At 35.5% G+C, this 12,849-nt stretch overlaps 1 pseudogene across 1 annotated transcript; it reads left to right on the top strand.

The window, feature by feature from the left end:
- The first annotated feature begins 7,819 nt into the window (after positions 1-7,819).
- LOC143538000 (delta(12) fatty acid desaturase FAD2 pseudogene) lies at positions 7,820-12,188 on the top strand (annotated as a pseudogene). Its single transcript, XR_013136177.1, has 2 exons — positions 7,820-7,898; positions 10,874-12,188. The product of XR_013136177.1 is annotated as a delta(12) fatty acid desaturase FAD2 pseudogene (transcript).
- The last annotated feature ends 661 nt before the right edge of the window (positions 12,189-12,849 follow it).

Here is a 12,849-nt window from a genome sequence, read left to right as displayed (position 1 = left end):
TCTCGAATTCAAGAGTCTCTTGTATGATATTACCCAAAATTAAGTGTTGAATACATATGGTCTCCTCTTAAACTCTTAAATCACTTTCACAAATAAGTAAAAAAAAGTTGTGTAGATCGTAGCTTCCATAGTTCCATAGGACCAGGATGGATCCCCCCCCCCCGGTTCCCTAATTTTTTTTTTCTTTTTTTTGCTTTGTCAATTAGGTTTTGATAATACTATTCTGTTTGATTGGGCACCTCCTAATCTGAAATCTCAAATTTAACATATTTTTTCTGATGAAGTACCAAATACTCAAAACCCTATTTCCTTCCGGTGGTGGAACTAGAACTTCTTTACTCTATCATCATAAAGCTTTATGTTGTACCGGCTACAACTAAAGTTTCTAAATAATACTTTTCTAGAAAAACTCAGATGTTATATATAAAAGTTCAACAAATTCTCATGATCGAGGGGTTAGCAAACCATCTTCAACCCCCCCCCCCCCCTCCCCACGGGTAATGGTTCTGCCCCATGTTTCCAACGCCCAACAATTGGTTCTTTCACCTATATGTTCATAGTCCGTATCCACGCTTTAAGACAATCAACGTCTATCAAAGAATTTTCTTGACTCTTTAGTTAGTGTCCAGGATGATATATTCCACCAAATGTTAGGAAAAGTACACCAATAACTCAATAAGGATCTCCAAGGTTATTTTCAGAAGCCATGATGAGTATTCATTCAAACCATTAAAATCACTTCGATAATATAGTTTAGCACAAACCCCATGATTCTACAAATATCTTCCACAAATCCAAGAACTTTAGTGATAGACACTTCATCGACGGATCACCGACAACAAGTTCACCATGGATACTTCACCGGTTGTATTACACCAGTGATTACCGATGGAGCTTGCTTACCGTTTGTAATTTGAAAGATAAACATAGTTCAAGTTAAGAACTAAAAGGAAAAACTATAAAACTTCTTGAACACAAAGTTGGGTTTGTTATAACTTAGACCATGTGTGATGGTTTAACTAAAAAGTGAAAAAGAATTGCCACGTCATTACTATACAGGCATGAAGGCTCTTACTAGCTTTTCAATTAAAAACATATAATGATTTAATTAACAATACAATTATTATTTAATGTTTTTTAATATAAAAAAAATGAATTGGTGAATGTGATTGCTTGGAATTGACTTTGGCTCCAAACTCTTGAGCCCCTTCCCCTGTTGACGTGTAGCGCCGAAAAGTACAACTTGCCCTTTGACACCCTCTTCTTCACTGTGTGAAATGTTTTGACGGAGATCCTCACAGACATGCAATTAGTTTGATAAGGATCGAGTGACATTGCTTCTTTGACTCGAACCAAAGAAAGCAGGGGGAGAGATCTCAAAGACATGTGTCCTAAAATTCATGTTTGGTCCATTTATATCATAATCATACCTTCCCCTAAATGAATATTCGGACTGGTCATCGAATCCGAATATTCACGAATTACTTTTTATTAGATGATCGTGAGACTTACCAAAAATCGAAATTCTTAATCAAAGCAAATGGAGGAAGAAAATCATGTATTATTTCATATAAATTCATTATACATAAGAGATAAATAAATTATAAATCAAAATCTTTCCACAACACCTAAGTCTTATAACTAGGACCTTTTGAGATTTTCATTCCATATTTTACATGAAATTTTTTGAGGTTTTCAATGATAGAATATAGATTATAATTTATTTCTATTTCTACATGCTTTTAAAAAGCATATATAAAGTTTTTTTAATTTGTTGCTGAAAAAGAAATTTACAAAATCATAAGAACTTTCAGCTTTGACGCTTAACTGAAAAAAAAAACACTTTATAGTTTACATACACACTTGTAAGTATGTCTCTCTCTCCCTCACACACACACACACAATATATATATATAATGGGGCAAAAAAGGAACGACAAACCACACCAAGACGTTATGAAGAGGGACAATAAACCTACGTGACAGTGATGTGACATTATGGAGGGGCGACGTTGCCCCTTCCACTGTGTACAACCTTATAATTATTTAATATACATTTTTAAAAGTATAAGAAAAGGTTATACACAGCTAGTATTATGAATTTTTTTAATACTTTTTTCTAAATTTTTTATGAACGGAGGTATTGGATTAAAATAAACACTTAATATAGCACGAAGCTAGACGGGTGAAAATGAAAAAAAAAACTATTTTTTTAAGAGGGTTTTTCAACCACTTTATCTTAGAGAATTACCTTTTTTTTCTACTCGAATGCCAACAAAATCAAGAAATAAACATAATCAAATAACAACTTTGTGAGTCTTTAAATCAGTGTTTTAAAAACCGGTACGTACCGGCCGGTTGAACCGGTTATACCGAATTTTCGTAAGGTCACCGGTATTTTGAGTCCGGTATTTTCGGGCGGTTTGGTAGCACATCGTACCACCGGTTTTTTTGAAAATACCGGTTTAAACCGGCAAACCGGTTTTAAATCCAAAAGATTTTTGATATTTTTTGCGGTCCATATTTTAAAAAATGACTTTTAACATAACGGATAAAGTTGAAACGAATAAACACGATAAACGATGATTAGTTATTCAACCAATTTTGTCTCATGCAAATCCATGTTGGTTTCTTTACATCTTTGTAATCGACTAATTTTGTATACAAAGTATATAAACTTTCTATCTAACTTGACCATTGTTCATGTGCAATATTTGGTTCAAGTGCCATGTTTATTAATGTTTTTTGGGTTATTTTTTAAGTTGAAAGTGCATTTATATGGAATTACAAGGTAAATTATTTAACCCGGTTGAACCTCCTGGTACATTCCGGTTCAACCGGTCGTACCATTTTTAAACAAAATCCAGTACGCCGGTTTTTAAAACATTGCTTTAAATGATTCTTCAAGAAATTCGCTTCATTCCGAAGATTCCAACTACCCATCACACAACAAAGTAGCTCACCCACTATTTCTTTCTTAGCTAAGCTTAATGTTGGATTATCAGGCAAATCCATAAGATCTTAGGGGGTGTTTGGTACAGAGAATGGAAATGGGGAGAAAATAAAAATAGAAATGGAATTGTAGAGAAAGAGAATTGGTATGGAGAATGAGAATCATTTCTCTTGTTTGGTACACGAGAAAATAAACAGAGAACTCTACCATACCCAACCCCACCTCCACCCAACCTGACACCACTCACCACCGCAGCCCCACCACCACCAGCACCACCACCACAGCCCCACCACCACCACCAGCCCCACCACCACAGCCTCACACCACCAGCACCACCACCACAGCCCTTTCTTCAACCACAGCCCACCACCACCGGCTGCCGCCACCAAACCCCCTTCTTCAACCACAGTACACAAGAAATTAAAAAGATTCAAATTTTTGGAACATAAGATATAGAAAAAGGAGGCTCAGATCTGTCATCACTGCCTCTTTGGAGATTTTGTGGTGGTGGTTGTGGTGGCGATGATGATGATGATAATCAGAAGCCACCTGCAACCACCGGCGATTTCCACCACCACTGTCACCCACCTGCGACCACAATCACCCGACCATCTGAAAACCCTAACCTACCACGAACCACCACTTGAAACCCTAATCTCCGTTCACCCGTACCACCTGCAACCTACAACCGGTTACCATCTCTGTGTTCACCACTGCGAACGGCGGAGACGGGGTGGTGGTTGCAGACTTGGAGACGAGGTGGTGGCCGGAGACGAGGTGGTGGTTGGAGACGAGGTGGTGGCCGGAGACGAGGTGGTGACATGCTATGAGGAGGCTGCTGAGAAATGAATTTCTCTTTGTTTTAAAGAGAAATGGAATTCTCTAGTTTTAGAGAAATAGAAAGATAAATAGAAATGAAAAGTGGAAAACAAACAAAAGAAATATTTCTAATTCAATTTCTCCCCAATCAAATCCCTCTACCAAACACCCCCTAAAGGGAATAAGAATATAGATTTATACGTGTTAGAATTTGCAAAGTGAACCTTTTTTATTACCTTATCGAAAGACTACCAAAATTTGCTTGGAATTTGGATAATGGATGAAAAACTGCATTGAAACTAGTCACCGGCCATGAAGGGATATCAATGGCGTCCATCAATAGCAAGTCACCTTTATCACTAGCAACTAGGTCCATCGGTATTAATTGATCATCATTAGCAATTGCACATCCAAAACAGCTGGACTATCAACTACATTGAGTTGTTAGTGAGAACTAGAGATGGGCAACTAAACCGGTTAACCGAACTGACCCGAAAATCAAACTGAAACCGAGCCGATTTGAAACCGATTATGTAGAAACCGGTTTGGACCGATTGAAACCGTATGTTTGAACTGGTTTGTAATTTTATCCATCAAAACCGGTTCCAAACCGGTTAACCGATCCGAAACCGATCATTATCTGGTCAAGAAACCGGTTTAAACCCGAACCGAAACCAATCATAAACCGGTTTTGACCTTTGTTGACCAAAGCGAACCAATTTCAACCAAAATCGATTTTAAGTTTAAACCGTTTTATGCACCTCTATTGATAACCACTAATTGCAACAATTATAAGCCTTTACCATCAATCGTCAACCGAAAGGTTCGATGATTCATTCTCTAAATAAAGAAGGCTTTTCGTCTAAGTTCCATACATTTTCAAATCAAAATTTACATATTCGTTATTGTTTTTTTTTTTTTTTGAATTATCCGATTAAACTTTCCGTCAATACTATATAAAATCTACATATATATTAAAAAACACAACTTTTCACATGTCATTCAATTAAACCTTACATATAAGATGTCAAGTGTACACATTTCTATTTTTATAATTTCTCCTTCATAAATAATAAAATGAAAAATATGTTGTTGGTAGGAATCAAACTCACTATCTTTCATTTAAAATGTTTGTGGGTTACCAACTCAACTAGAATAAATTGATGTTAGCCTTCTCTTTTTCTTAATTGGTATAGTTTCACAACCTTCCATTTTATTTTATCAATCGTGTATAACACGGGTACTATCCTAGTATATAAATATAACATCCATCTTAACATCACCTGTTATAACTTAAAATCCTAGATATCTTCGCCCCTCCGTCCAAATCAAGACCGTCCATTTACATCGTCACAAATCCAACCGTCCTAATTTAATTCAAACGTATTTAGTGGAACATTAAAGGCAAAAGTGGAATAAGAAAATGACTACAAAAATTGAAATTAAGTATTTAAATGAAAAAAATGACTACCACGAGTTACTTGTCCCCACGTGGATACATGACAGCCGACTAAACTCCAATTCACCAAATTTTCTTTAGAATGACCGAGTTTCTTGTATTTGAGCTACAATATAGAGAGCCTTAATACCCAATCGTGTCAGGCTATTTTGCCTTAACCTGACTCACGTTTGTTTCAGAGTTTGGTTTGGGCGTTTTTACGGGAAACCATACCGCCGACTGCCACTTGATAATCATTGTGCCACCACAAGAGCAGAACTTACTGGCGTAACATACGGTGGGACGAAAACCCGAGTGGGCTCAGGGTTCGAATTGACAACCTTTACACAAGGCCTAGCAAAAATCATTCACCAAATATATTTATTGATTAATTTATTAATTTTTTTAATAGTGTTCCGAGTACCTGTAATGGATTTCAACCCGCCCCGTTATTTGACGCTTCATGCTTGACTCAAAACCCTTCTAGGCGGACACCCCAACAACATAGTAAAACCCCCCTCATGACAAAGGTGACGAGGCTTGTATACGTTTCTTCGATTAATGTATTTTGATAATGTTGGTAGTAATTTAAATATGTATTTTGGAATTAAATTTGGATTTGGTGTTGTTGGATAATTTGTATCTTGATCTTGCTGGATATTTTTTAATTTTAGGTTATTAGCTGCATATTTAATCTGATACGTTGATAAAAAAAACCGTTGCAAACAATAGCTGCTACTGTTGTAAACTAGAAATCGCTGTAAACTCATTTATTACGACCCGCTGTAAACTGGTAAAAACTGCTTCAAAGGCCAAAACTGCTATTTAAATATTATTTGTTTCAATAAACAGCGACCCATTCTACAGCAGTTTAAAACCGCTTTTCACAAAAAAAAAAAGCGCTTTTAAATTGTTCGTTCTATAGTAGTGATGTACTAATAGAAACAGCCAGGCTATCACTAAACTATAGGAAACCAGTGTTGATTTATGTTTTGTTAAAAAACTATTTTAATTATTATAGGTTTGCGAGAGTGGTTTTTGGGAACTATTGATTTATTTCTTAATGGTAGTTTTAATAATGATATATTTTCATGTGTATATTCTATAGTTTTCTACGACAATTCAAATAAAGGATTAATGTAATAAAAATGCAATGTGCTTATTGTTGATTTTGGTGACTTTAACGCTACATTAGAGCATTTTCCATGTTTAACACCAATTATATTTTAAGATAAAATTTTAGGGTGTCTGTGTATTTTCTTGTAACTAGAGGAAGAGAAAAATATATCTTTTTGATTAAACCGATAGAGATGTAGGAGATTTTTATAAGATGAACAAAATACATAGATATAAATGATTTTAAGCTGTATTATAGGTATATTGATGAGAAATAAGACCAAAAAGTTTTTTGATATTATACTTAAGTTTGTTCTAGTATAATCATGATACTTTTTATTTGTTGTTTACTAATTTACATATTTTTTTTCTATGTGCTTGCAAATTACCATTCTTACCACCCTCTTCGGTAATGCACGACTTTGTCCCCTCGTTGAAGTGTCGTTAAAGGTTTTAAAAAACAATTAGACGTTGAAACGTCGTCAAAGGTTTAGAAAACAATTAGACATTTAGACTTTCTTGACATGTTACCTAAAAGGATACAAATGCGTATCCATGTCTCAAATCATGGCATGCGTGATGAAAGAATTACATCCTTTTTACGGTAATCACATCATAAAGTTATAAAGTTAACGCTTGAATCAAAGCCATAAAGTTTATACCTGATTCACACTCAAATAAGATCTATTTTCGTTATGACTTTTCAAAATATTAATTGTACACTATATCTACACATTCACACTATTCCACATTACTATATGCGCAATGACCAAATCGAAAACTCAAGAAATCGAGCTGAAATTAACCAATAACCGAATTAACCGAAAAACGGTTACCACCTATTTTTTGTTTACCGGAATTAACAAACCGAACCACTAATATTTTCATATATTTATAGTTTTTATACATTCATTTCATATATATCATGTATTATATCACTATATTTCATACAAGACCTCCATTTCATGTATTTATGCACCCATTTCATGTATTTGTAAGTAAAATTATAGACTAAGTTAGATTTTGGGTATTAGCTGAAATTAACTAAACTGAACCGAAAACAAAAGAGCTAACCGAATAACCAAAACGGTTAACTGAAAACCGATTGATTAATTAGGTTGAGCCTAATAGCCAAACTGAACATGACCGAACTGTACATACTCTTAATTTTACAGTAATCACACGCCATAAACTTATAAAATGAACACCCGAATCAAAACCACAAAGTTAACACCCGATTCACAGTCAAACAAGATCTATTTCCGTTACAACTTTTAAAAATATTCACCATATATTATCATATCTATACGTTCAAACTACATATACACATAAACACTTAAAAGAAATTATTATTATTATTATTATTATTATTATTATTATTATTCTGTGGGCCTGATATTGGACCATTGACACTGAAGCACACACATTAAGACGAGGAACCAACCCTATTGGCTATAAACCGGACCTCTTAAGCCTGCAAGTACCAGGCCGGCCGTTCACTTAGCCACACGGCCATTTTGCACTTCCGATCTACCGGACTAAGCAAAGCCTCACCGCCAAAAGCTTCCTTCAGGTAGTTAGCTATCTTCTCATTTCATCTCAACAAAATTTATGCGGTTGGCAGTGCATGTTGGATTTAGTGAACGTATGTGTTGATTTTAGGTCTGTGATTAGTTGAGAATCTGATATGTGCGTTAGATCTGGAAATTTTTATGTCATGTTTTGAATTTGAATGACTGAATTCGTTAGGTTTTAGGTATGAGTTTCGTTGAGAAGATGATATAGATCTGGAGATTACGGCACACGTGTAGCTTAAATGCTGAATTTGAATGAATAAATGAATGAATGCTGTGATTTGTGATTGAAGTTGTTAGGTTTTAGGTTTGAGTTGTGTTTAGAAGATGATGTATTTGACAGATCTGAAATTTTAGAGATTAATAATTGCTTTAGGTGGAATGCAGGGAGTTCCGGAACAGTACCGTTATAGTATTGGCACCAGTACTTGATTTCATGTTTTCGGTATTTTAATGGTACCAACAACGAATGGTATTGAACTGGAAAAGTTTTCACTCGTTAATTTTTGGCGCGGTACCTGGACTAGTATTTTTGGTATTGATACTTTTTGGTTATGATATTTTTTTGGTATTTTTAATGGTATTGATACCAAACTGGAAAAATCAGTACGAAATTTGGTATATGATTTTGCTTTTTTCGGCACGGTACCGATCTCAGCCCTGTGCTTTACATCTGATCTGAATATTTGCCTTTTCTTCTACTTATGTGATGCAAGTGTTTGGTTTTGATGACTATTAGCAATCTAAACATACATTGGAACAGTTTCATTTCATTTGTGTAAAATTACTCCTTTTGTTTAGCTTTTCTCTTGGATAAAGTGTTTGTTTTTTTTTCAATTTAGAAAAATTATAGTGTTTTTCTACGCGTTTCAACATTATAATCATGTACTAATTAAATACGCGTATCTACCTATGTTTGTGTATCATAACAAGTCTCTTAAATTACGACATTATTTTGTCTTGAAATTTATAAATCTAATAGTAAGTTTTATGTGCTTTAATTCTTTCATGCTTTTAATTTATTCTCTAGTAAAGGGGTCGATTCTGTATATCACAAGACATTTACGATGAGACTTAAACGTCTATATCAGAGATCAATTTTCACGATTTTCTACTTTTTATTGAAGTTACATGGTTATGGATTGAAAGACGTTTGCTTAACTCAATATCTATTTAAGTCCAATAAATGAAACATAATTATTTTACTTGTAGTTCACAGTTTTCTCATTTAAAGGCCAATGATCTGTTTCTAACTTTTTAAGTAATACCCAATTGGCTTATTATTGTTGGAATAGCTTTTAATCTGCAGAAATTTGATATTAACACGTATACTTATTGATTTAAAGTCTGTAATACATATTGATTTAAAGACTGTTTATTTTTCTCTCCCCCCTTATTAACACATCCCGTTTTTTTCAAACTTGGTTTTTACACTCATTGATGATATACAAAATCAATGTCACAAATTATACCAGAAAAGAAAGTTGCAACTTTGCCAATGTGGAAATGCTTTTAATATATTTTGACAAGGACCTTTTTTTATGCACCACACATGTGACATTTGTTTTTAATTTGTTTTTATTGTGTCTTTTTGTTCAGCCTCATGTGCCTTACCAAACTCTGGCAACTTAGTAAATATCTTATATTATTTTATTTGTTTATATATCATCTACATATTAATTGTACTTTTGTGAACCAAATTGTAAATATGCCTTTATCAACTGTCTCAGTTTTGGCATATGCCTCCATCGATCCTGTCCAATCAAATAATGTTGCTATCATATGAATTTCTTAGTTTCCTCCTTTTATTTGGATTTTGGATATATGCAGTATATTCTTAATTTCTTTAATATTAAAATTTGAGGTTTAATTTTAACGAGTCATTTAGCGAGCTAACGAGCGTTACGTATTTTTATATTAATTTCATGCTGCACAGTCGATCGGAGACAAACTCCGGCTTGTTTAAGGTACTGCGCACTATTTTGAGTCGAGCTTAGGCTCATTTATGCTTTTTCACAATATATAAAATTAATTAAAAAAGTTATTAACCGAGCCAAGTTTAAGCTTGAAAAAACGAGTTATGTGCCGAGCGTTAGAAAAGAGCCCGAAACATGCCGAGCTTGAGCTCTCGTAACAAGTCAAAATGAGTCAATCTTGAGCCTAGTTAAGGATGGGCACATCTTGTCCTAACAACAAAAAGATCGTGAATCCGTGTTTGATTGTATCAAGTTGTAAAAGGAAATTATTATATTTGAAGTGTTTTAAGGAAGTAAAACACTACAATATATGATAATACATGCATTTACTTTATTAGATAATTGTGGTCAAAATTGGAATACTAAATTTTAGTGGTTGTTTTTTATTTGAAGTATGCAAACCATTGAATTTTGCCTTGATGTTTTTCTGTCTATCAAACCACGTCACTTTCTGAGAAAACTGTATCTAAATTATTAAATAATTGTTTGGTGTCTGGCTTTTTGCATTGATGTTATTTTGTATTCTTTCTTTCATGGACGCTGGACACCAAACTCCTTTATGTGCAATATTTTAATACATGTATTCTTAGATTCAGATCTGTTTTATGTTTACTTGCTTGTGTCCACTCCTTAGTTTTAATATTAGACCTTATTTATTTAATTATTTTATCATAGAGTGCACATGTACACTGTAGACTCAGAACCAATAATATGATTAAAGGTATTTCTGTTCTTTAAATATTTTGTTAAGAAACAATGAATAATGAGTTTAAAATATCACAATCATCTGTTCAGTAACAGATTTTGTAAAGTTGAAATAAAAGCATATGACCTGCCTAATTGGTAAATAAGTCCAGTCCTTTTCCTTACCAAACTGTCCCATTTGCCATTTGGATCTCTTTAAAAACCCATATATGAAAAATCTTGGGTTTATAAAGTTTTGATCTTCACAGCAATTCACACTTGAAAGTATTATTCATTTTTTGATCTTTTTGCAGGTAACTGAATCATGGGTGCAGGCGGGCGAATGTCGAACCTGGTCAACGGTCAAACCAATCCCGATCAGAAACCAATCGAGCGGGTCCCGTATCAAAAGCCCCCGTTCACCGTTGGAGACGTCAAAAAGGCCATCCCGCCCCATTGTTTCAACCGATCGGTCCTCCATTCGTTCTCTTACGTCGTGTATGACCTCGCCATCGCCTCCATATTTTATTACATCGCCAATAATTATATCCCGCTCCTGCCTAGCCCACTCGCCTATGTGGCGTGGCCCCTTTATTGGGCCTGCCAAGGCTGTGTCTTAACTGGTGTTTGGGTCATAGCCCACGAGTGCGGTCATCACGCGTTTAGTGACTACCAATGGCTCGATGACACCGTGGGCCTTGTTCTACACTCGGCACTACTCGTACCTTACTTTTCATGGAAATATAGTCACCGCCGCCACCACTCGAACACGGGCTCGATCGAGCATGATGAAGTTTTTGTCCCGAAACTAAAGTCAGGCGTCCGGTCAACCGCTAAATACCTAAACAACCCACCAGGCCGAATCTTCACCCTACTTGTAACCCTAACCCTCGGCTGGCCCATGTACCTCATGTTCAACGTTTCAGGCCGGTACTATGACCGTTTTGCTTGCCATTTCGACCCAAACAGCCCGATTTACTCTAACCGCGAACGGGCCCAAATATTTATCTCTGATGCGGGTATTTTAGCAGTGTTTTACATCCTCTTCCATCTTGCGATGACCAAAGGGCTTGTGTGGGTGTTGACCATGTATGCTGGCCCGTTGCTCGTGGTGAACGGTTTCCTTGTCCTAATCACATTCTTACAACACACTCACCCGTCACTACCTCACTACGACTCAACCGAGTGGGACTGGCTCCGTGGGGCTCTAGCCACCGTTGACCGTGACTATGGGATCCTAAACAAGGTGTTCCATAACATTACCGATACTCACGTGACACACCATTTGTTCTCGACAATGCCTCATTATCACGCGATGGAAGCCACAAAAGCGATCAAACCGATCTTGGGTGAATACTATCAGTTTGATGGGACTTCGATTTTTAAGGCGATGTATAGGGAAACCAAGGAATGCATTTATGTTGGCAAAGACGAGGAGGTTAAGGATGGTGTTTATTGGTACCGTAATAACATATGATTCGTCAAAAGAGTGTTTAGGTTATGTTTGGTTGTGTTGTGTCGTTTAAGATGGGCATGGAGTTGTAATAAGTGTTGTACTTGAACTATTATTGTGTTTCTAGACTATCTTCTTGGTCTTTTAAGGGGTTTACATTTAGTTTTAGTGTTCTTTTTCTCCTGTTCTTTTGCATAAATCATAGGCCAAAACCGTAAGCGAATCGAATGTTTAGCAAGTTAGTACCTTCCTTATGTTTGCTTTTTAATATACGAATGAATATGAATAAAAATTTTGTTTATTTAGTTAAACAAATGAAGTTTAATGAATGAATATGAAAAAGCCTTTGACGTGTTTGTTCAATTCATTTTCAAGCCTATTCCCATTTTGGTTTTAATACGTTCCAACTTTGGTTTAATGTTTGCGTTCGAACAACTTGTGGGTTTGGGTTTAGTTTAAACTGGCCTGGCCACATATGAAGATTGTTGCAGTTGTTCCCATAGTCCATAGATATTATCGTGTTGGGAATCTGCAAACTTTGCTCTACCATAAGATGCCATTATATTAAATAAAAAAAATTAAATTACGCCAATGTGGCTTAAGGGGAGTGAAACAGAGCAAGGGCTCTAGGCCCTTACTTTCCAAGGCTCTCGAATTCTATAAATACAAACTGTACTTAGATAATTGGAGCTTTGAGATTGTTGGTTGTGGGATATGTGACCCGTTATTATGCGTATACACATGACATATTAATCATAGGATCGCTTTTACCAAAAGGACCCTGTTTTTATCAATCGCTTTGGGTCCCAAAAAGCTTGAGCCGACCGCCCGACCTTG

The sequence above is a fragment of the Bidens hawaiensis genome, unplaced genomic scaffold (assembly GCF_021521415.1).
Source record: "Bidens hawaiensis isolate Kalapana, Puna unplaced genomic scaffold, B.hawaiensis_p1.1 tig00011464_1, whole genome shotgun sequence".
Lineage (NCBI taxonomy): Eukaryota > Viridiplantae > Streptophyta > Magnoliopsida > Asterales > Asteraceae > Bidens > Bidens hawaiensis.
The sequence above is the reverse complement of the archived record's forward strand: the minus strand, read 5'-3'. Positions and strand labels throughout refer to the sequence as shown.